General features: G+C 56.7%; 1 pseudogene; it reads left to right on the top strand.

The window, feature by feature from the left end:
* Positions 1-20861, top strand: part of LOC148595525 (adenylate cyclase type 10-like) — a 37283-nt pseudogene extending 16422 nt beyond the window's left edge.
* The last annotated feature ends 824 nt before the right edge of the window (positions 20862-21685 follow it).

Below are 21685 nucleotides of genomic sequence, written 5' to 3'. Positions count from 1 at the left end.
GCTCCTGGCAGATAGCAGACCTGCAGGATGGTCTTCATGTCCACGACGCTGGAGGAAGGGCTGCCAAGCATCAAGGCCTTCAGCATGCTGTCCATGCTGTCCAGCATCTGCAAGGGGGACAGAGGGTTGAGGCGCTTCTTCCCCATTGCCCCACAGCTGTCAGAGAGGGCTTGGAATTCCTCCTGTGCCAAGGGGACATGTAGAGTAGGGCTGAGGGCAGGAGAGCCCTCAGGCCAGGGGAGCTGCTGCTGCTGCTGCTGCTGCACAGGGCGCAGCCTGGTGACACTGCCCATGGCCCTGTCCAGGGCCAGGGGGAGAGGGCATGGGCGAAGAAGAGGCAAGCTGGGAGCCTGCCCTGAGCCTCACTTAAGCAGCCAGCACCCACCTGGGAGTACAGAACAGCATCCAGATGCTCCCTTGGAGGCAGGGAGAAGACGCTGGAGAAGCAGGCTTCCAGCAGGCTCTCCAGCTCGTTCTCCAGAAGCAGCCCGGCTTTGCTGCAAGCACAGAGAGGGGCCTTTCAGTCCCTGGGGCTGAAGCAGCCAGCAACACACCTGTGGGGTGGCTGCAGCAGGCTGGAGACCTTCTTGCCGGGGCACATGCTGCTCGGCAGCAGAAAGGTCCGTGCCCAGCCACGCAGACGTGTCCGTGGCAGTGTGGACATTTCTCCACGCGCGCTGCACCAGCCTTGGCACCTGCAGCCAGGATGGGCCGCTGAGTGTGGAGCTGGCACCAGGCTGCAGCCATTTGCACAGCTCCGACCACCAACGGCAGCCCTTGCCACCCCTCTGGGCTGGCCTCAGAGGCTGCTGGGGGCCTGATATTCTGGACACCAGCTTGAATGTCAAAGTTTCTGAAGAGACAGGTCAAAAAAAAAAAAAGGGGGGGGGGTAGGAGTGGATTTTCAACTGTGGCAAAATAATCCAAGAAACTGAAGAGCTGACTCTTCCATGCATGAGTTAAGAATGGTATAGAATCATAGAATCGTAGAATGCTGAAGGTTGGAACGGACCTCCAGGGATCATCTAGTCCAACCCCCCTGCACTCGCAGGGTCACCTAGAGCACATGGCACAGGACTTCATCCAGGCGGGTTTTAAAGATCTCCAGAGAAGGAGACTCCACAACCTCTCTGGGCAGCCTGTTCCAGTGCTCTGTCACCCTCACTATCAACAATTTTTTCCTTAAGTTCCTGTGGAATTTTCGGTGTTTCAGTTTGTGGCCATTACCTCTAGTTCTGTCAGTGTCCACCAGGGAAAAGAGGCCAGCACCATCTTCCTCACTGGCTCCCTTGAGGTACTTACAGACACTGATTAGATCCCCTCTCAGCCTTCTCCTCTCCAGGCTGAACAGGCCCAGCTCTCTCAGTCTCTCCTCATAGGGCAGATTTTCCAGGCCCCTGATCATCCTTGTAGCCCTGCGCTGGGCTCTCTCCAGCAGCTCCACATCCCTCTTGTACTGTGGATCCCAGAACTGGACACAAGGAATCTGCTCTCCTGAGACAGGCTCCACAGGCCCTGTGCTTTTAACCGTGCTCAGCAAGGTTTCTTGGTTTGTGCTACCTGAGCTAGAGATGCTCTGTCAGGAAAGAGCAGACGTGCCCTTAACACCTTCCTTCCTTCCTTCCGGAGGGCTTTAGCTGGGAGGCTGGTTCCTGCCATGCTCCAAAACTATGACTCATGCCAGGATTTTTGTATCTCATGAATATTTCCCAGCTTTCCTTTGTCTGATGCCTAGGAAAGCCATTTCTCATCTTGGGCCTGCATTTCAGCTTGGTCACAAGTTGGGGAGATGACTGTCTCCCAGCTCCCCAACTGCTGAAGCTTGTGAGCATCCCCACAAGCAACATCCCTCTCCTCCATGTCCTTGCACAGTCCTGGGGCCAATCTTGCAGAAGAGAAACCCCATCCCCCTTGAATGCTGTCAGAGCTGCAGCTTTGCAAGCCACTGCAAAGGACAGCAGGACCTTTACTCATTTCTTTGGGTTGCTTATTTGGCCTCTAGCACCCTGTCTATGGCACAGGGGGCTGCACTTTACACCTGGGGCCTCTCCCCTTTCTCTCCCCTTTCTCCTGTGTGTGTGCTCAGCTTCCTCTATGCACCAGGATCATGGGAAATACTGGTTTGGGCGAGTTTCCTTGAAGCTGTGACAAGTTGTGGAGCTGAAGGCCTCATGGAGGGAATTCTGGCACATGGCTGTTTCCCCATGCTCCCTCCTGCTCCCAGCCTGAGGGCTTCAGAAGGTCTCCAGGAAGAGCAGAGCTTTTGGTGTTGGTGGCTTGGGCTTCCTTTGACATCCCCAAGTTCTGCATGGGTTCCTCTGAGCAGCCAAGGAAATCTCTCTTCTCTAGGGTCCTGCATCAGAGGTTTCTCCCTACTTTTGCACAGAAGCGCAGGCGACTCCAGGATCCCCATGAAGAGCATTTGCCCACATCAGGGCCCAGGACTCCCAGGAGCTGGTGGCTCTCCCAGTCCCATATGTCCTGCTTAAGCTGACAAATTCTAACATCACCTTTCATCTACCCTCCCTAAACCTTTCCAATTAGCTGTACAAGACTTGGAGAACATTACAGGAGGAAACACAGTTGGCCAGAGCTTTTTGCTTTTCAGTGAGCCCTATGGCATATTTTATGCTGAGTCCATGAACCTCTCTTGGTGAGGGGACAATGAACAAAACATTCAAGAATTCAAAGTCAGGCGTTGACTCCTCCAGGGCGGCCAGTTGCACCACAGCACTAGCCTTCAAGTGACATTTCTTCATCATAATGTTCAGTCTGAACTTTCCAAGCTGTTTTATTATTGTTTTTTTCTCCAGACATTTTCCAAACTGCTTCCCACTATCAAGGAAATCTCTTGGCCGTCCCACAGTGTTGGGAACAATATAACCTTGTCTATCAGGACAGACTGGAATGTGAGGAAGTGGGGACTGGCCTGAGGAGAAGAGCCTGGGTGTTAGGAGCAAGGCCATATGAGCCAGTGGTGCGTGTGCATGTGAATAAGGTGTAAGGGACTGTTTTGGAGTGTGTTTGTCTCAACATGGTGGCTGTACCATTTAGGACTTCTTGACCTTCCTATTGCTGTTAGCAATATGGAAATGTAGAATGCAAGAGAAGATGACAAACAACTCGTCCTAGAGACCATCTCTAGGCACATGAAGGAAAAGAGGGGGCTCAGGAGTAGTCAGTGTGGATTCCCCAAAAGGGAGTCATGACTGGCTGGTTGGATGAGAGGAGAGCGGTGGATGTTGTCTGCTTTGACTTCAGCAAGGCTTTCGACATTGTCTCGCACAACATCCATGTGGGCAAGCTCAGGAAGTGCGGGTTAGACGAGTGCACAATGAGGTGGACAGAGAACTGGCTGGACGGCAGCACTCAGAGGGTTGTGATAAACGGTGCCTAGTCTAGTTGGAGGCCTGTGGCCAGTGGCGTCCCTGAGGGGTCAGTACTGGGCCCAGTGCTGTTCAATATATTCATCAGTGCTGTGCAATTTATTCATCAATGACTTGGAGGTGTGGACAGAGTGGCCCCTCAGCAAGTTTGCAGATGATACCAAACTGGATGGAGTGGTTAACACTCCAGGAAGCTGTGCTGCACTTCAGAGGGACCTCGACATGTTGGAGAGTTGTTCAAAGAGGAAGCTCATGAGGTTCAACAAGGACAAGTGCAGCTCCTGCACCTAGGGAGGATTAACCCCAGGCAGCAGTGCAGGTTAGGGGCTGACCTGCTGGAAAGCAGCTCTGGGGAGAGGGATTGGGAGTTTTGGTGGGCAACAAATTCACCATGAGCTAGTAGTGTGCCCTTGTGGCCAAGAATGCCAATGGGATTGAGGCCTGCATTAGAGCAACCAAAAGGATCAAGGGACTCGAGCGTCTATCTTACAAGGAAAGACTAAGCGAGCTTGGCCTGTTTAGCCTGTTTAGGAGAAGACTGAGACCTTCTCAACATGTACAGGCACCTGAAGGGAAGATGTAGAGAGGATGGGGCCAAACTGTTTTTGGTGACGACCAGTGCCAGAACAAGGGGTGATGGGTACAAACTGAAACACAGGAAGTTTCATCTCTATGTGAGGAAGAACTTCTACTACCGTGAGGGTGACAAAGCCCTGGAACACGCTGCCCAGGCAGGTTGTGGATTCTCCTTCTCTGGAGATATTCAAAAACTGTGTGGATGCAACCCTGCGCCACGTGCTCTGTGGTGTCCCTGCTAGAGCAAGGGGTGTTGGACTAGGTGATCTGTAGTGGTCCTTTCTGACCTCAACCATTCCATGATTCTGGGATTCTGGGAAGGAGCCTTGCTCCTTGTGCTCTTGGCCCTGTGGCCAGTGCGGAGCTGAGCGTGTGCGATGCCCTGTGCTCCCTTCTAAAGGGGACGCCTGGAGTGCCCGCTCTTAGGATGCTGACTAGGCCAGTGTTTGTGCTTGGGAATGCAGGAAGCAGCTGCTTCAGGCACAGGCAGACATCAGTGAGCACGTGAGCCTCCCTCCAGCTCCGTACGGGAGACGCCAGCATTGCGCTGGAGTAAGGAGGGAGTTGGGCAGCTCTGCAACACGGGCTGGCGAAGCAATGCCTTGCACAGGTGATCTCTGTTAGCCAGACCTGTAGCGTGGTGTCAGCTTATGGGTAACTGCTGACACGTGGCCGATGTCACTGTGAGCCGCTTGTGACCCTGCGTTGGTGGCAGAGGGCTGGCCGTGCCTCACAAGGGCCCGGGCTCAGTGCGCGAGTCTGCACAGCGCTGTCTGGTTGTCCTTCCTGCTTGGCACGGTCGTCTTCTTCTGAGGTACCACAGGTACCACAGGGCGCTGACGATGGCTTGTGCTTGGAAGCAACGCTCAAAGCGCTGCTCGCTGCTGGGGGAAGTAGTTGCTTTCGTCCCTGACTTGGTGTTGGCTGAGGACTTGAAGCATGAGATCCACCTTGCTCAGAGCTTCCATGGAGTCCTGCTCTTTGCGGATGTCTCAGGTGGGTGCAAGTGTTACGATGGGTAGGCATTGAGGAGAAGTCAGCGGCCCGTGCCACTGGGATTTAGTGGGCCTTTTGGAGCATCGTAGTGAATGGCTCAAAGGTGATCTCTTTGCTGCTGAGGTCTTCCCTTTGGGAGAAGTACCACTTGGATATTGCATGGCCATAGGCATGAGGTGAGGTGGCTGTGGGACATGCTAGAGAGCCCCAGCCAAGGGCTGGCGCTTGCTTATAATGTCTAGGGGTGAGAAGGGGCAAGCCATGTGCTCATGAGTGCGGGTGGAATGAGGCGGCTGTGCCCGCTGCCAGGGGCCCCTGCCTGTTCTCCTGACTTGTGTCTCTCTCTTGAGTGGGTGCAAGTGATGTGGGAAGTGCCGTGTCCTTGGTCCATGGAGACACTTGCTGATTTCTCTGTGCCGCTGTGTCCTTGTTTCAGGCTTCACTGCTCTGACAGAGAAGTTCAGTCAGAGCACCAGCCTCGACCGGGGTGCGGAGGAGGTGATGCAGACCCTCAACCTCTATATGGGTGACATCTTGGAAGGTAAGTGCTGCTCTGCAGGCGTGTGTGGGATTGGGCCACAAGGAGACAGTGGTGCTGGGCAGCTGCTGCTGCCTCCTTGAGCGGGCTGGGCCTTTCTGTGGCCCTGAGGGCCAGTGAGGACAGCTGGGCAATGCTTCTCCTGCTTTCTTTTGTGTGCAGAGATGTTGGCTTTTGGAGGGGACATCCTGAAGTTTGCTGGTAAAAGAGACTCAGCGCGGTGTGCTGCAGCTGCAGAGGAGCACTGGGGGAAAGGAGGCCGGAGGCGCGGGGTGGCAGGGCCCGCAGGGGTGGCTCTCTTGGCCCCGTGGTGCTCGGGGGAGCTCTACATGGGGACCCAGGCTGGAGCTGCAGTGGGACGGCAATGACGGCAGCGGCTGTCAGGGCACCCTGGGAGCCTGCGCGTCGGGGCAGCCCATGGGAGAGGAGGGGTGGGGAGAGCCCTTGTGTCTGTGCTGCATGGCACCGGCTAGGAGGGAGGCCCATGTTCATCCAGCCGCCCGGGGCACCCTCTTCCTATGCCCATGTGGCTGCTGTTGCAGCTGGCCAGGACGCGGGGAGGGTGTCCCCGTGCCCAGGGTGCTGCAGTTTGGGAGCAGGTCTTCACCCAAACACTGTTTCCTCCGCGTGCCTGCTGGCTTCTGCTGTCGCGGCAGCTGCGGGAGGACTGTGTCTGATGGGAGCCTTCCCTGTGCCCTTGCTTTCCCTAGGGGATGCTGTGCTAGTGCTGTGGCGAGTAAATGAAGCCCAGCTGAGCAACACCATCAGCTTGGTGCTGCACTGTAGCCAGCGGATCCAGCAGATGTACAGGGTGCGAAAGACAGATGTGGGCCTGAAGCTGCGCCTCAAGATAGGTATGGGGAGTGCTGGGCTGGCTGCAGCGGGCGCAGAGGCGTGCGTGGAGCTGTGCAGAGCCGCAGGGCACTTTGCAGCGTCGGGGAGAGGTGCTGATCCCTCCCTGCTCGGGCGGCTGCAAGTCTTTGCTGTGGGAGGCCCCTGTGTGTTCTCAGGCAGCTGTTTAGGAGCTGCCTGCATGCAAACCATGCAGAGAGTGAGCACAAGTGCCAGTGTGCTGAGCCCATGGTGGAGTTTCCAATGGAGCCTGGGAAGAGTCCAACTGTGGGGGGCTGGGGAGGTGCAAAGGCTGTGTGCCTCAGCTCTGCCTGTCTCTCCCCAACAGGGATCTCCGCAGGGCACATGTCCTATGTGACTGTGGGAGATGCAAAGGAGAGGCGCTTCCTGATCCTTGGCCAGGCTGTGGATGACGTTTGGCAGGCCCAACATGCTGCCAATGCGAGCGACGTTATCCTGTCAGCCCACTGCTGGGAGCTCTGTGACCAGAGCAGGATCAGGACAAGGAGACTTGATGGTTGTGCAGTGAAGGTGGGTGGGATGGCCTCTAGAGCCATTTGGAGGCCCTAGACGTGGGCCTGAGTTTGGAAGGTGTGAGAAGGCTGAGGAGGTGAAGGTGGATGGAGTTGCAGGTGTTGATGTAGATGGGGAGCTGTAGCTATTGCCCTTCTGTCTCAGGGATAACACGGGACTCTGCTTACTGGGTCTGAGGAGGGGGTCGGGGCACCTGGAAGGCTTTGGCCTTCGTCCACTGTGGGTCATGGAGATGTGCTTGACCCCTTCTTGTTCTCTGTGCCTTTAGGTTACAGGCATGGACCAGATGTCTGAGAGTGAATATGAAAACATCTTGCCTCAAGTGAAGCGAGGCCGGCTGAACTCCTCTGTGCCTCAACAAACAGGTAAGGGTCAACTCCGTGCTCTTCTGGGGCCACCCAGAAAGATAGGGATGGGCTTCTCCAGGGGCCAGCGAGGAATGCCCTGTGCCCTCTCTCGCTTGCGCTTAATGCTCATGCCTGTGAGCTTCATCCAGGGGCTGGCTGCTCCCTCCTCCTAGAAGGGGGCTGCTCTGGCTGAGCACCTGCAAGAGGAACAGAGATGCCAGTGGAGAAGAACTGTTTTCCCTGCGTTCCCCTGCCAGCCCCTGCTTCCCAGCACGGCAGGCCCATGGCACCATGGCACCAGTGACCATGTGGCTCTTCCTCCCTTAGGCATCCTGAGGCCTGCTGTAACCCTGCCCCCTTGTAACATTCTGGGGAAGCAGCTGCACAAGTACATCCCAGCAACTGTTGTGCGGAAGGTAAGCCTGAGCTGCAGGGAGATGCATTTTGGGAGGGGAGGAGGGCTTGTGCACTGCACAGAGGGAGTTCTCGAGAAAGCAGGCAAAGAAAAGGCTGGCTTAGGGAGACCCTGGTGCTACTGGGCACTGAGTGGCCCGTGCCAGAAGCCTGCCCGCCCAGTGCTCCTGCTGAGAGAGGTAGGTGGTGGGAGGTGGATTTCCCTCTGCGTTTTCCAGTTCTATGGCTCTGGACATGCCTGTAGAGTAACAGGGAGCTTCCCCTGGAGTCCTAAGAGCATCACTGAGGGTGGCCTGTTGTGTCCATACCTGTAGCAAGGTGGTGTGTTCCTGGCAGTCATTTCTCTGCTTAGTGATTCATTGCAGGATTATGTTGCTTGTGCTGATGCTGGCTTTGCCCAGAGGGGAGGATTTATTCCTTGCTCTGATAGCACCTGCTCCTGCCCAGCTGTGTGCTCTCCTCTAGCCACTGCTGCAGGCAGCAGGGGCTCAGGCAGAGGTGGCTGCTGAAACTCTCCTGCTCTTGTCCTCCAGATCAATGACGGACAGACGCTGGACTGCTTATCGGAGCTGCGTCCGGTCAGCTGCCTCTTTGTCAAGCTGCACTTTGCAAGGGACGTCAGTTTAGAGCACATGTGCAAGGGGATCCAGGACAGCAGCGTCATTATATCGCGTATCATCTGTCCTTACAAGGGCCAGATCAACAAAATCTGCCTGTTTGACAAAGTGAGTGTGGGGCAGCTGTGCACCCCACAAAAGTGTGGGCAGCAAAGCAAAGGGAAGTGGCTCTGTGTCTTGAGCAGTGGGCAAAAGCAAAGCAGCTCTGCCTTGGTGCTGGGATCAGCAGCCTCGCGCTTGACGCTGCCCTGAAGCTCCACTGGGCTCCACGGAGCCTGGAATCGCTTAGAAAGAGCCGATTGCTGTCGCCCTTGTCTCAAGGTGCGCTGCCTCCATCCTTGGCAGGGCTGCACGCTGCTGTGTGTGTTTGGACTCCCTGGAGACAAGGTGCCCAGCGAGAGCATCCACGCCTTGGAAAGTGCTCTCCGAATCTCCAAGGCGTGCGTCTCAAGGTTCACGAAGATCGAGTGAGTGGGCAGGCGTGAAGGGAGGTGGGCAGGCGTGAAGGGAGGTGGGCAGGTGTGAAGGGAGGCGGGCAGGCAGGGCTGTGCCCGGACCCTGCTGAATCCCTGTCCCTCTCTGTGTGTGCCAGGGCGGTGTCTGTTGGGGTCACGACCGGGACGGTGTTCTGTGGAGTCGTCGGCCACCGCGTGAGGCACGAGTACACAGGTAGGACTGGGTCACCCGAGGAGCGCGCGCCTGGGGGCTCTGTGCAGGCAGAGCCGCGCGCCAAAGGAAGCGGCGGAGCGGCAGGGAGCAGCCTGTGGCCCGTGTCTGCTGGGCCGGGCCTAGGGTTGGGCCTGTGGTCTAGCGGGGATGGCAGAGCAGAGCCGGGGCACTGTGGTGGGGGGAATGGGGCCTTGCTGCCCTTTGGGCTGTGCTCCCAGGGGTCGGGGGCTTACCTGTGCTGCAGGCCAGGCAGCCGTTGGCCCTGGAGGCTGCAGTGGGTTGGGCTCCTAAGCATGTCGATGTGCGCTTTCTCTCTGTGGCAGTCATCGGCCAGAAGGTGAACTTGGCAGCCCGGCTGATGGAGTGCTATCCTGGGGTAGTGTCGTGCGACACAGCGACCTACGCTGCCTCTCAGCTGCCCCATAGCTGCTTCAAGGAGCTGCCCGAGGTGAAGATGAAGGGGGTTGTTGATCCTGGCACCATCCATCAATACCTGGGCATCTCGGAAGAGCTGTGAGTGTCCTTGTTGAGCAGGCTGCTTGGGAGCACGTGGAGCCGTGGGTCAACTCTTGGTCAGCACAGAACAGCTGGGCAGAAAGAGAGCAAGCTGGGCCCTGCCTGGGCCTCCGTCCCTGGGGTTGAGAACATGGAAAGCCGGGGCATGGCTCTGCTTTTGGCCTGCCTAGCCATGGGACTCCTGCTCTTAGGAGACTAGGAGTCTCTTTCCGTAGGGAAAGAGAAGGCTGCTGGGTGTCTGTAGGCACAGGGGGCCTTGCAGCCCCTCTCCAGGTAGCAGGGGCTTTCTGCTTGTTGTGCTTGCTGCATTTGAATGTTATCCTGGCTTGAACAGATAGGTTTTTTTCTTGCTTATCTTCATCTTCTCAGCATCTGCTGTAAGGCCCTGCTTCTCCAAGTTGCTCCTTGTGAGCAAAGTCCAGGGAAGCAGTTGGCAGGAACAATGGATGGAGTGTGGGCAGCACACGAGGTCACTGCAAAGAAGAGTGGGCACCCAAGAGCCCACCCACAGCTCCATGCGTGACACTACACCCTCCAGCTTCTGCCTACTGAATTGACTTTATTTTTTCTCTTTCTCCTGCTAGCATATTTGGCATGGAGCTCAAAAAGGAGAGGCCCAAGAATTCCCCCTTGCTCGGTAGGTGGAGAACACCTGGGTCTCCTGAACACCCATCTCCTGCCCTTCAGACCAGCTAGTCCCACGGAGGGAAATGGGGAGGCAGGGAGGGAGGACAGGTGCCATGATGGCAAGAGGGAAGGGTGCCAATGGTTCTTTGCTTTTGAGCTTGCTGCAACTGCCTGCTCTCTTGCTTGCCTTTGCAGGCCGGGAGAAGGAGATTGCCCTCTTTCAAAGCTATGTGCAAGGCTACGTGGCTAGGAAGGAAAGCCACATCCTGGCACTTGAGGGCATGAAAGGCTCTGGAAAGAGCCATTTACTCGCCGAGCTTGCCAATTTAGGCCGGGCTGCTGGGCACAGGTGAGTGCAGTTGAGCAGTGTGGGTGCATTGCCTCCCCTGGCCTCCTACTGATACTCACAGGATCTTCAAGGTCCCCTGCCAGTGTGCCTGGCCCTTGGGCTGTAGCAGCCCTCATAAGGCAACGTCTCCATGCACCTGGGAGCAGAGCAGCCGCGTGCTCCCCTCCTAGCTCTTGAGGGAGCTAGAAGGGTCTTCTGCAGCCCCTGCTGTTGAGCTTTGGGCCAGGCACAAAGCAAAGTAGAGCCTGAGCCCATGGCATTTCTGCAGCTGCAGACTGAAGGGAATAAGCCCAAGTGGCCTGCCTGACAAATGCTGCTGGCATTGAGGGGCTGGCCTGGGGCTGTTATGTCCAGAGTACCCTTGCTCTCAGCCCCAGATTGTGCCTCTCCCTAAGAGCGGTGCTTTGGAGGTCTGGGGCTCTTTGGGGCCCTCTCTGAAGCTCGGTGCCTTTTGCTTTTGCATGGCAGGGTAGTGGCTGTGGAGCTGACGGAGCTCAGCCTGAAGCAGGACTACTCTGTTGTGTGAGTGATGATAGCCATGGCAATGGGTCTGCAGGCCTGCAAATCCTGCAGCGCCAGGCAACTCGTGCTGCAGGAGAAACTCCAAGGAGTCCTGGAAGAGAGCAGCTACTGCCTCCTCAATGCCCGTTTCCTGGTGAAGGTGAGAGCGAGAGCCCTCTATGGCCGGGGCCAAGGTCTGCTTGTGAGACGTCCTGTGGCAGTGGTCATTTGGCTGCTCTCCTGGGCAGTGGCCTTAGCTTCTGGTGGAAAGAGCTGGGGATAGCACAGACTTGTGTGTGGTCCCAGCGTGCAGCTCCCTGTTTGGAGTGAGTTCAAGCACCAGGCTGCTGCCGGCAGTTCAGTGGCCTGGCAAGGCCATTGCAGAGAGGCTTTGAGATGGGGCTGATGAGCTGGTGCTGAGCTCGCCACTGCCTGAGCACTCTGCCCCCTCCCAGAATACCCACTGTGAGGAAACAAGCTCTTCTCCTCTTGCCACCCTCTGCCTTCCTCCCTCACCTCCAACACACTGGCTAGAAGCCCTCTGCCAGAGAGCCTCAGCAGGAGCTCTTCTCTAGGCTCAAGCTGGCGTCCACACTGTCTCCTCCCCATTGTGTGGAGGAGAGCTAAGATGCTGAGGGCAGCGGAGTTTTGCTTGGTTGGGCTTGTGTGCTGGGTTGTCTTGGTGAAATGCCCTGAAAGGCTGTTTCTCTGTGCCTGTGCTTTTTGGGCAGTTTCCCGTCTCAGAGAAGATTTCACAGATGAGTGGAGCTCAAAGGGCACTGGAAGAGGAGCTGGCTTTTAAGAAAGTGCTGCAGAAGGTGAGCAATTCTCTCCCTCACAGACCAGAGAAGGAAAGCAAGCCAACAGGTTGAGGGTTCTGCAGCAGAGTGCTGGGAGGTGGCAGGAGGATGATGTACTGGAGTCATTGCTCATCAGAGGCTAAACGTCCCGTGCCAACCCCCGGGTAACTTTCCTCCTGTCAAGACAGAGGACTCGTAGTCAGGAGGAGGAATGGAGTCTTTCTGCACCCCTTTGTCCGAGAGACCTTCAAGTCTCAGAGAAAGAAAGAGTTGGGGAGATACTGAACCGCTAAGTAGCTAGGGAGAGGAAAGAGGCTGCAGAGCGTTCTCTGTCTGGAGAGGGGCTGGCCAAAGTCCCTCCCAGTGAAGATGCGTGAGAATTGCTCAGAATCCAGCTCGAATAACCTGTTTGTTTCAGACTTTTGAAGACAACATCCTCTTTCTTGTTGACAACGCGCACCACATCGACTCTTCCTCCTGGGCTGTTATGTCACACGTGCTCAGAGACGTCCCAAGTTTTATGGTCATGGGCTTTGCTCCTGATCCCTGCAGAGGACAGAGGCTCTGCAAAGCTGCAGCAGACATCATGAAGTTGCAGCAAACAACCTATATTCATCTGGAGGAGTTGAACCCTGCAGCAGTCGTGCAGAAAGCCTGCCAGTACCTCGGAGTGGTCAGTGTGCCCCATGACCTAGAGACGTAAGTGGCAGGCAGGGCCGCTGAGCTCTGTTTTTTCTGTGGCTTTCAGCAAGCGCTGTGTCTTCAGCACAGCTCATGTGCCAAAGACAGGCGGAGTCGCGGCTGGTGAAGAGGCTGCTCTGAGGAGGGTCCTGCCTTCCTTTGCCTGTGTCACTCCCAGCTGCATCTGCTCCTTTCCAGGTTCCTGATGCAGAGAAGCAGTGGGATGCCCTACTACTGTGAGGAACTGCTGCGCTACCTCCACGAGCACAACATGCTCTTGCTCCGTCCCCTACGGAAGGATGATGGAACGGAGGCCAAGTGGGAGACCCTCTTCAGTAAGCACCTTTGTGTCTGACTGCCTAGTTGGTGTGGTCCATCTTCCACCGCCCCTTCTTGTCGTGTTCCCCTGTGAGTTTGGCACGGCCAGATGGGGCAGGAGTCCAGAGCCTGGTCTCCATCAGGTGTGGGTTCCTGTGTGTCTTGCTGCTGCAATAGGCCAAGCACATGCTGGGGACTGGGGTGGCTTTGCGAGGGTCAACAGCAATGCCAATGTGGCAGAAAATGTCAAATGGCGAGAAGAGGTGCTCCCTGACCTGCTGTGGTCAGGAACAAGCATGAGCTGAGGTGGTTCATACCTGGAGCAGTGCTGCGAGTCCCGTGGCTGCAGTTTCCCTTGTCTGCAGCCCTGCAGCCAAACATGGCAGGATTCATCCTGCTGCTGCCAGGCCTCGGCTGCTCTAAGCCCTGCTGGGGGTGAATGCGAAAGAGAGGAGGATGGAGGGAGGGAAGATCCATAATCCTTGCAAGCTCAAGCTGCGGGACGAAGGGTCTCCCTCGTGATAACCGCGTTATCCTGCTCTCTTGCTCCGCTCAGCTTCTGTGATGGAGGCTCCTCGTGTCGGCCCATCCAGAAGGTCCAGCATGCGCCAGGACTGCAGGGTGTGCACCATCAAAGCTGATGTGAACCTGCAGCACACCGTGCTTCCACCCACCCTGAAAGGTGAGGGGCTGAGCCCTGCTGTACCTGCAGCATTCGCTCGGGGGTTTCTCCTTTCCCCGGTCCCTGCTCCCTGTGATTGCAGGGGAGCTGCGCCGTGTTCAAGATGTGTGCCTTGCATTGCCCTTGCCCGGTGGGTTTGGTCCCAAGGAAGCCAGGCTAAATGCCAGTGCTTCCTGCATTGAAGAGAATGCAGCCTCGCTGGGCTCAGCCTTGGGAGAGGGCAGGAGACAGATGCGTGTCCTGTTTTTGTCAGGGATTGCACTGACTGAGCTGGACAGCATGAATTTCTCAGAACGGATGGTTCTGAAGTGTGCAGCTGTCATTGGGCCGATGTTCACCACGGAGCTGCTGTTCCACATCCTTCCCAAGTGGACCAGGGCCAAGATGAATCAGATCCTGACCATGTTGGTGAAAAGCAACATCTTGAGGTGGCAGAATGCCAAAACGGTGGCAGAAGACAGCAGTGTTTCCCTCAGGTGGTCTGCCACAACTCAGGAGGAACAGAAAGGTAAGTGGTGATAAGAGGAGCCCAGGAGCACCATGGGCTTCTGCTGCTCCTGGCACTGCTCCTGCTGGAGCTCCGCAGGGCACGGCGCACTGCCCCTCTGGCCGTGTGTAATGGCCAGGGCAGCCTCACCGTTGGGGTTGGGTTGGGATGGGGAGCATAGCAGGGAGGGACTGCCCTTCAGAGATTGCAAAGCAGGAGCTGGCTGAGGCTTCCTTGTGCTGATGGTTGCAGTGCAGCTGACTGCTGTCTGTTGGGACGCAGAGCAGAGCAGCAGCCTGTTGCATGGGCCATGCTAGTCTCAGCGAGGCAAGGGGACCCTTTTGCTCGAGTGCGGCGGGGCACTGAGTGCAGGAGTGCTGCTTTCCTACCAAGGATCCCTGCCGAGGGCTCCCCGTCCTTCATGCGCTGGCTGTGACGGCCCTGAGCCGTGGCCCCAGCTCTGGCTGTTGCAGCACCCCGTTGCCTTTCAGAGGAGCAGCAGAGCGAGGAGCTGCAGGCCGACGTCCTGGCCTTCCGCGCGCCGCTGCTGCGGGAGGCCGCCTACGAGCTGTGGCCCAAGGCGCAGAGGGCGGCCATGCACCGCAAGTGCGCAGCCTTCCTGGAGGAGCAGGCGCACAAGTGCCAGTGCTGCGGCGGAGGGGACTTTGTGGCCTTCCACCGCTTGGCCGTCAGCAGCACCCAGGAGGGAGAGAGCTGGGACAACGATGCTGGCAAAGGCTGCTCTGCCAGCTGGACAAACGTGGAGACCGTGGGGGATGAGCTCTCTGCCACTACAGGTATGCTGCCTGCCGTGCTCTGCAGCCTGGGCCTTCCCACGGTGCTTGCACTATTCCTGGGGGTGCTCCTCTGTCTCCAGCCGTGTCTGCAGAAGCAGTTCCCTGAAACACAGGGGTGCTTTCAGTGCAGTGCAGTTGCTTTCCCAAGACTAGCTGAGTCCTCCCCTGAGCACAGCTGCACAGCTCAAGGCATGCTGTGCACAGAGCAGAGAGCATCTGTCCCCTTGGGCACCCTCGTGCCTTTCCCTGGAATCACCAGAGAGCAGCCCCTCTCCCGGCAGTGACAAGAGCCTTGGGGTGCACCCCGCAGCCCAGCAGGTCAAGGTGCATTTCCTGGTGGGTGTGCTACCCTTGCCCAAAACATAACACACCTGCAGAGAAGGGAGATCTTGCGGAAAAGTGGCCAGGAAAAGAGGTGCCGTCCATGCCGTGGCTCTCCTTTCTTGCTGACAGATTATGCAAGATGCAACTTGTGCCCCTTGAGAACTGAGGGGATATTTAACTCATGCTTTGTTTGCAGATCCTGCAGGAGCCCAGCAGAATAAAATGAGCTTCTGGGATGAGACCTTACGGTGAGGAGAGCAGCATTTGATTATTAGTGGAAGTCAGTGGCCTCAGGGTCTCCAGCAGGGCATTGGAGTTCCCAGCTTTGCCTACTGGCTGTGACCCCAGCCGAGGAAAGGGCCAGCCTGCTGGGTGGGAGCTGGGATGTGATGGCTTGAGGAAGCCCGGGGGATCACAGTGAGGACCGTCCCATTGCGGTGCAGCAGCCCTGGCATCCTAGGGTTTTCTGGCTGTAAGAGAGCCCTGCTGCAAGCTGGGCATTGCAGTGCTAGAATGCGAGTGTCAGGTGCGCTAGGACGTGCTCTTCCTCGAGGCAGGCAGAGCAGGGCAGGTGATGCTAGCGTGTCTCCTCTTTCTCTGTGATCTTGTCTCCAAACAGAACCACGGAACAGTTTATGGCCAGGACAGAGCAGACGGTGCCCAACAAGACCAAAGGGATGCCCGGTGCCACCTGCTCCTGTGAATGCAAGGCCACTGTGGACTTGGTGCTCGTGCCCTTGGCTCACCACCACCTAGAAATGGGCAACGATGCCAGGGCAATTTATTACCTGCTGGAGAGTGCTGCTGCCTACTTGCACGTCTCCAACAACTACCTGGTGAGCCGGCCTGCTTGCCAGAGCCCCGTGCACATGGAGTCCTCCCAGCTGCCTTGCCCTGGGCAAGCCCATTTCCCCCTTGAGAAAGGACAGGCCTCTGTGGCACCTGGGCATGAATGACTGTGCTCAGACCCAGGCTCTTCCTCCTGCTTGCCTCTCTTGTGGCAAGAGGAGCACGACCTTGGCACGAGGTGCACCTGCAAGGAGTGCTGTGCTGTGTGTGAGGGTGGGCATTGCTGGGGCAGAGGTGACCCGTCCTCAGAGAGATGCGGGAGGCAAGCAGGTGGCAGTGGTGGGGCTTCATGCAGGATCCGCACCGACGCTCACCTGCTCTCCGTGTGCTTGTCCAAAGGCCTTCACCAGCCTGAAGAAAGCCGAGGCCCTGAGGAGCTCCTTGAGTAAGGAAGGCAAGGGGCTGGCCAGCTTTGAAGAAGCCGCCTTCCTCAGCCTGAAAGGGGAGGTAAAGTGACAGGGAGGACCTGAGGGCTCTGCTGGCGGGAGGAATTGCACGGCCTCCTGGGGGCCCTGGGGCGGTTGTGGGGACATTCCTGGCATTTGGAGGCACGGGCGGCTGCTCTGCACAGTGTCTTCTGTGAGCCCTTCGCCCTCCAGCCAAAGGCAGTCAAGGCCCTTGGCCCTGAATCAGCCACAGCCTTGAAAGTTGGTGTGTCCTCAGTGGGAGCCCCTTGGGACTGTCCTTACAGCCCTTCTCCCATGCAGGTCTGCTACAATATGGGGTGCATGGACTTGGCAGAGAAGACCATCAGAAAGGCACTGAGCCTGCTGAAGAGGAAATTCCCAGTCACCTCGGCGGGTGTCTTCTTCAAGTCTCTGCTGGAGAAGTCGCCCCATGGCTCTTATAGGAAGAGCAGAGACTCCTCCACCCCTCAAGAAGCAGGGTAAGACCCTGACGGGAAAGGGAAGGCAAGAACGAGCCATTTCCGTGCTGGCCTGAGGCCCTTGACCCACACCTGCCTCAGCTTCACTGCAGAGCGTAGCTCTTAGCATGGGGAAAGGTGCAGAAGGCCCTGGAGGCTGATGGATGGTGGGGTGGCCTGTGCTGGGTGTTCGGGATGGTGTGGGTGAGAGCAGGGAGCTGTTAGCCGGGGTAGAGGCTGCAAAGGCAGCAGCCAGTGACCAGGCTCCCATGCAGCAGTCCTTTTGCTCCCTGCACCGTGGTGCCAGCACGTCATTGTGAGCAGTCATCTTTCCCCGGTGCTGCTTATTGCCCCCCTCCCACAAGCCCTGCCTGCCTGAGCAGCCTCCTGTGCTCCCCGGCTGCCCCTGGCCCCCTCACTCAGCCCCCTGTAGCTCGTGGCTGGGCCCAGCAGCTTCTCCTGTGCGGCAGGAGGGAGAGGCTCCCCTGGCTGTTCCGGCAGAGCCGCTGCCTTGCCCTCCTGCGGCAGCTCTTCAGCCAGCGGAACACGTCCAGCGGGCAGAGGCTCTCGCGCCTGGCAGCGCGCATGAAGCTCCGCGCGGACGTGGAGTCTGCGCACGCGAGTCACGTGAGTGCTGTCTCTCTGCAGCAGTAGCAGACGTCTTTCTGACAGAGCTCCTTTGCCCTGCTGGCAAGAAGAGGCCAAATGCCACGGGGATGGCCACATGGTTGAGGTTTTTTTTTTTTGCAAGCCTCTAGGAGGCATGGGTGTTGTTGGTTTGGGTTGCTCCTCCCATGGGACTGGTTTCCTGATTGTAACCAGTTTCTGTACTGTGGGATTTCCTTGTGACCATTTATATAAACCTAGTGTTTAGAAACACCCTGTGGCCCTTGTCGTGAAATGGCCATAATCAGAAGAGCATAAGAAGAGTTGGTCATCTGAGACTAACTCTTGGGTGAGAGGCTTGTGAGTAAAAGAGAAGAGGGAAAGCGCCCATTGGGTTCATGGCCTGTGTCCCCTAGGCCAGAGAATCCCCTTGGGGAGATTTAGTGTTTTGCACACTCACCTCTTTGGACCATTTCAGATCCTGCGGTCCTACATGGAGCACGCGCAGCACTGCCAGGAGCTGGGCAGCCTGGATGAGTGGCTGCAGTACGGGTGGGCGGCCGTGCGGCTCAGCGCTGACGTGGAGCCTTTTGAAGGAGGGGTGCTCAGTGCTGCGGAAAGGGCCCAGGCTCTGTCCCATCTGAACCTCAGCCTGGGAAATCTGCCCCTCTCTGTCACCGTCGGTAGGTAGTGCCCGCACTCCCTGTGAGAAGAGCTCTCTGCAGAGAGAGCCTGTGCGAGTCTGCTTCTGTCTCGCCAGGCTATCGCGCCATGAGCCTGAGCATGGAGCTGGAGAAGCCCGACCTGGACTCCAAGGTCCTCAACCCGCTCTTCACCGCGCTCTTTCTGCAGATGAGGTAATCCTGCTGCTGCACACCCTGCCCTTGCGCGGTGTCAGGGTGTCACTGCAAAGGCCAATGGAGTTGGCAGAAAGAGCAAAGGAGGGAAAGGGCGGGAAGATGGGAGGGGAATGGGAAGCATTTGGAGGTGCTGTCTTGGATGCCACACCAAGGAGGTGCTCCATGGAGTCTCGTTGTGTTCCTCCGCAGGTACCCAGAGTGTGCAGAAGTGCTCTCCAGGCTAGAGAAGCAGGTGGCTGGAGAGCACAGGATCGCTGGGCAGGCCTGCTTCTTCTCCTGCTGCCTCGACCTCCTGCTTTATGCTGGTAAGTGCTCAGTGAGGAGGTCTGCAGAGAGGCAGGAGGCTTGCAGAAATGGCTTTTCTCCTGATACAACACTGAGCCCAGAGGCTCCAAGCAATCCTTTGGCTCCTTCAGCAGTGTGCTTGCCCATTTGGCTCTGTGGGTGTCTCTCTTTCCTTCCCTCTCCCGCTTCCTCTCTCTTTTTCTGCATTGTATACAGATGATCCCAGAGTAAGGTCAAAATGCTTGCAATTCCCATCTTTGCTTGGTGTGTTTTGGGAGGTTCTCCCTTCTGAAAATTCTTCTCAGGCTCCCTCTGCTCTGGCTCCTGGGGAAGCGGGCACAGTTGTGCTCGTGTGTGCCTGACCAGGAGGTCCCTTGGAGCCCATGCGCTGCAGTCACTCTCATTTGCTGATCAATGGCAGCAGCTCTCGGTTGGTGCTAGCAAGCTGCTCCTTAAAAGGACACTGATGTGAAGATTGAATAGCCCTGAGGAGCTGGGGGAGAGCTCCAGGCCTTGCATCGCTCCTCTTAGTTTTTGCTTGCCCTCTGAGTGCTTCCCAATCCTAAAATGGGCCAGCTGTGCTTGAGCTTTCTCCTACTATGAGGGCCTGAGGAAAAGCAAGGCAGCGGAGGGCAGTGCTGCTTCTCTGAGATATGTTTGTATTACACAGGCTGGGAGTACAAGTCATTTGAGGAGTGCTGGAGATTCATAGAGAAGAATAAAGACAACTGCACCCTCAAGTCTCAGAATAGCATCCTGCTGCGGCTGTATTCGTCCCTGGCTCTTTGGTACGTTACACACTTGCTCTGAGTGGAGTGGCAAGAGGCCCCCAGCAGTGAGTGATTCTCATGGGGGAGGTGGGAGCTGTGGGTTTTTCATGTCACTCGTCCTGTGTCCAACAAGGCGGCTGTCCCTGGAGATGAAAAGGACTAGTGGGGAGAGGCTGTGCACTGGGAGCAAGATGGCCGGGAGAGAGCCCAGAAGAGAGCCCAATTCCTGCTCGTCTCTACACAATGTGTGCCTGTTTCTCTGTAGGTTTGCGAGGCTTGGGCAGTGGGACAGCTTCCAGCAGCCCTTTGAAAAGGCCAAGTGGCTGCTGAAGAGAGCCGACAGCTCCTTTTTGGCTACCCAAGCCCGCACGCGGATGCTGGAATGCTACACCCTGGTGCTGAAGAATGACCTGGAGCACAGCTTGTCGAGGGCCCGTGAGAGCAGCCGAGGGGCTCTAAGGGTGAGGGACAAGGAGGAAGGGCATGTGCTGTGAGGGGGTGCAGGGAAAGCTGCCGTGGCCTAACAAGGCCGGGTGGAAGCAGCTGTGATGGGATGGAGCCAGGGCACAGGCAGAGCAGAGTGGCTTAAGAGAAGACCATGGCAAAAGCCTCCTGCTGTAATGCCTGCTCTAAAGGAGGGCTTGTGGCTCCGCAGAGCTTTGTGCACTTTGCCTGACTTGCCAGCTGTGCACTCCTGGTTGCTTTGTGGCTGCTTTTCTCCTTGGGGAACAGGTGCTGCAGTGGAGCTCCATGCCTTATCCTGACGTTCCTCTCCCTTGTTCTCTCGGTAGCTTGCAGAAGAGGTTCTCTGTCGCTGCTCTGCATGCCCCGTCTTCTACCCCAGAGTCCAACACCTGAGAGCCTACCTTTTCCATGTGCTGGGGAACAAAGCAGAGAGCCTTGCATGCCTCAACCAGGCCCTCCAAGCCTCTAAGGTGCATGGCAACCTTCTGGAGAAGACATGGCTGGAGATGAGCACCGTAAGTTGATGTTCCTTGTCTCTGAGTTGCTTCCTGGGCAGAGGAGCAGCATGCCCTAGGAGAAGGTGGCACCAAGAGCACTGCAGCAGGTGGATGTAGGGCCAGCGCCCAAGAGAGCCTCAAGAGCAGGCTCTGACAGCCCTTGGGGAGCCCCTCAGCAGGAGGGCAGTGGCAGCTGCGCTGTGTCTCACGCAGGCAGGGCCGGAAGGGCACTGCAGCTGCTCCTCTGCGGCATCTCTGCTGCGCTGAGGAGAGGTGAAGCTGAATCTTTGCCTCTCCCTTAAGGCAGCTGTGGGAGCCCAGCAGTCGTCACTTGCTTTCCCTCTCCTTGCCCTCCCTCATGGGCTTTTGCAGTATGGCGAGAGGGTTGGGGGAAGGAACAAGCTCCCACAAGAGGCTGTGCTTCCTTTTCCAGACAGCAGTTACAGCTCCGGGGCTCTCCTGTTCTTCTCAGCTATCACTTTTTTTTTTTTATTTTTCCTTAGGAGTTGTGGTTCAGTGAACGGGGCCCTGTGGAAGATCTGTGGCTGAAGACAGCACCCCATTTTCCACATCTGTTTGAAGCAGAGCCAGAAGAGTGCAGCTGCAGGTACCTGCTGAAGCTGCCCACACTGCAGCGTGAGGATGTGTTCTGAGGAATTAAATAATTAAACCATGCCGTTCTCTCTGTGGTCTGTGGATCCAGGCAGAACACTGAAAGAGGACGCTGAAGGCGTGCAAGGAGTGTCTGGGGCCTGGGTGGTTTATGGAGAAAGCTAGACTGTGGGGAAGCTGTCACTGAATCTTGGAGTCTTTAAGAGATCCAAGAACGGCTGTAAAGCAGTTCAAAGTATTGTCCCCCCCGTCACTGCCTCTGTCCAAATGAGCATTGGGAAAAAGGCACCACAAAGCAGGTGGGCTCTGAGGGCTGCCTGTCTGTGTGGTGTGGACGCTCACACATCAAAGACATCCATACATCATTGCACGGAAGGCCCCCATGGAAGGCTCCAAATAGCCTGCAGCCGTGCGGTTTTGTACTCTAAGCGCGAGGCTACTGTCTGGGACAGTTGACTTCAAGGTGGCACCCTGGAGAGCTGGTTTTTTCAGACTTTCTTTTGGGCAAGAAATCTGTAATAAACTGCTCCCAGGTAGAGGAAGGCTGCTCCAAGAAGAAACAGGGAAGCCTTCCAAGTGTGGGCGCAATCCTATGTGTTGTACTCTATGTAAGCTAGCTGTGAAGTGGAGAAGCCGCTAGCTTTCTATGCTAAAGAAGGATGCTAAAGAAGGATGGCCAAGAAGCAGGAAAAAGGGCACAGTCCTGCAGCGTATGATGTGCATGGACTCCGGTATAATGAACCAAAGATGTTTTATCAAGCATCAGATACAACTTATATACCATACTAAACCAAATATAATTCCTTATTTGCAAAAAGCATGCGAAGTGCAGTTACTAAATAAGCCAATAGTATAAAGAATCCAT

This window comes from Tinamus guttatus, unplaced genomic scaffold (genome assembly GCF_059628265.1).
Source record: "Tinamus guttatus ecotype Peru unplaced genomic scaffold, ASM5962826v1 Tinamus_guttatus_pri_ptg000087l, whole genome shotgun sequence".
In the NCBI taxonomy this organism is placed as follows: Eukaryota; Metazoa; Chordata; class Aves; order Tinamiformes; family Tinamidae; genus Tinamus; species Tinamus guttatus.
The sequence above is the reverse complement of the archived record's forward strand: the minus strand, read 5'-3'. Positions and strand labels throughout refer to the sequence as shown.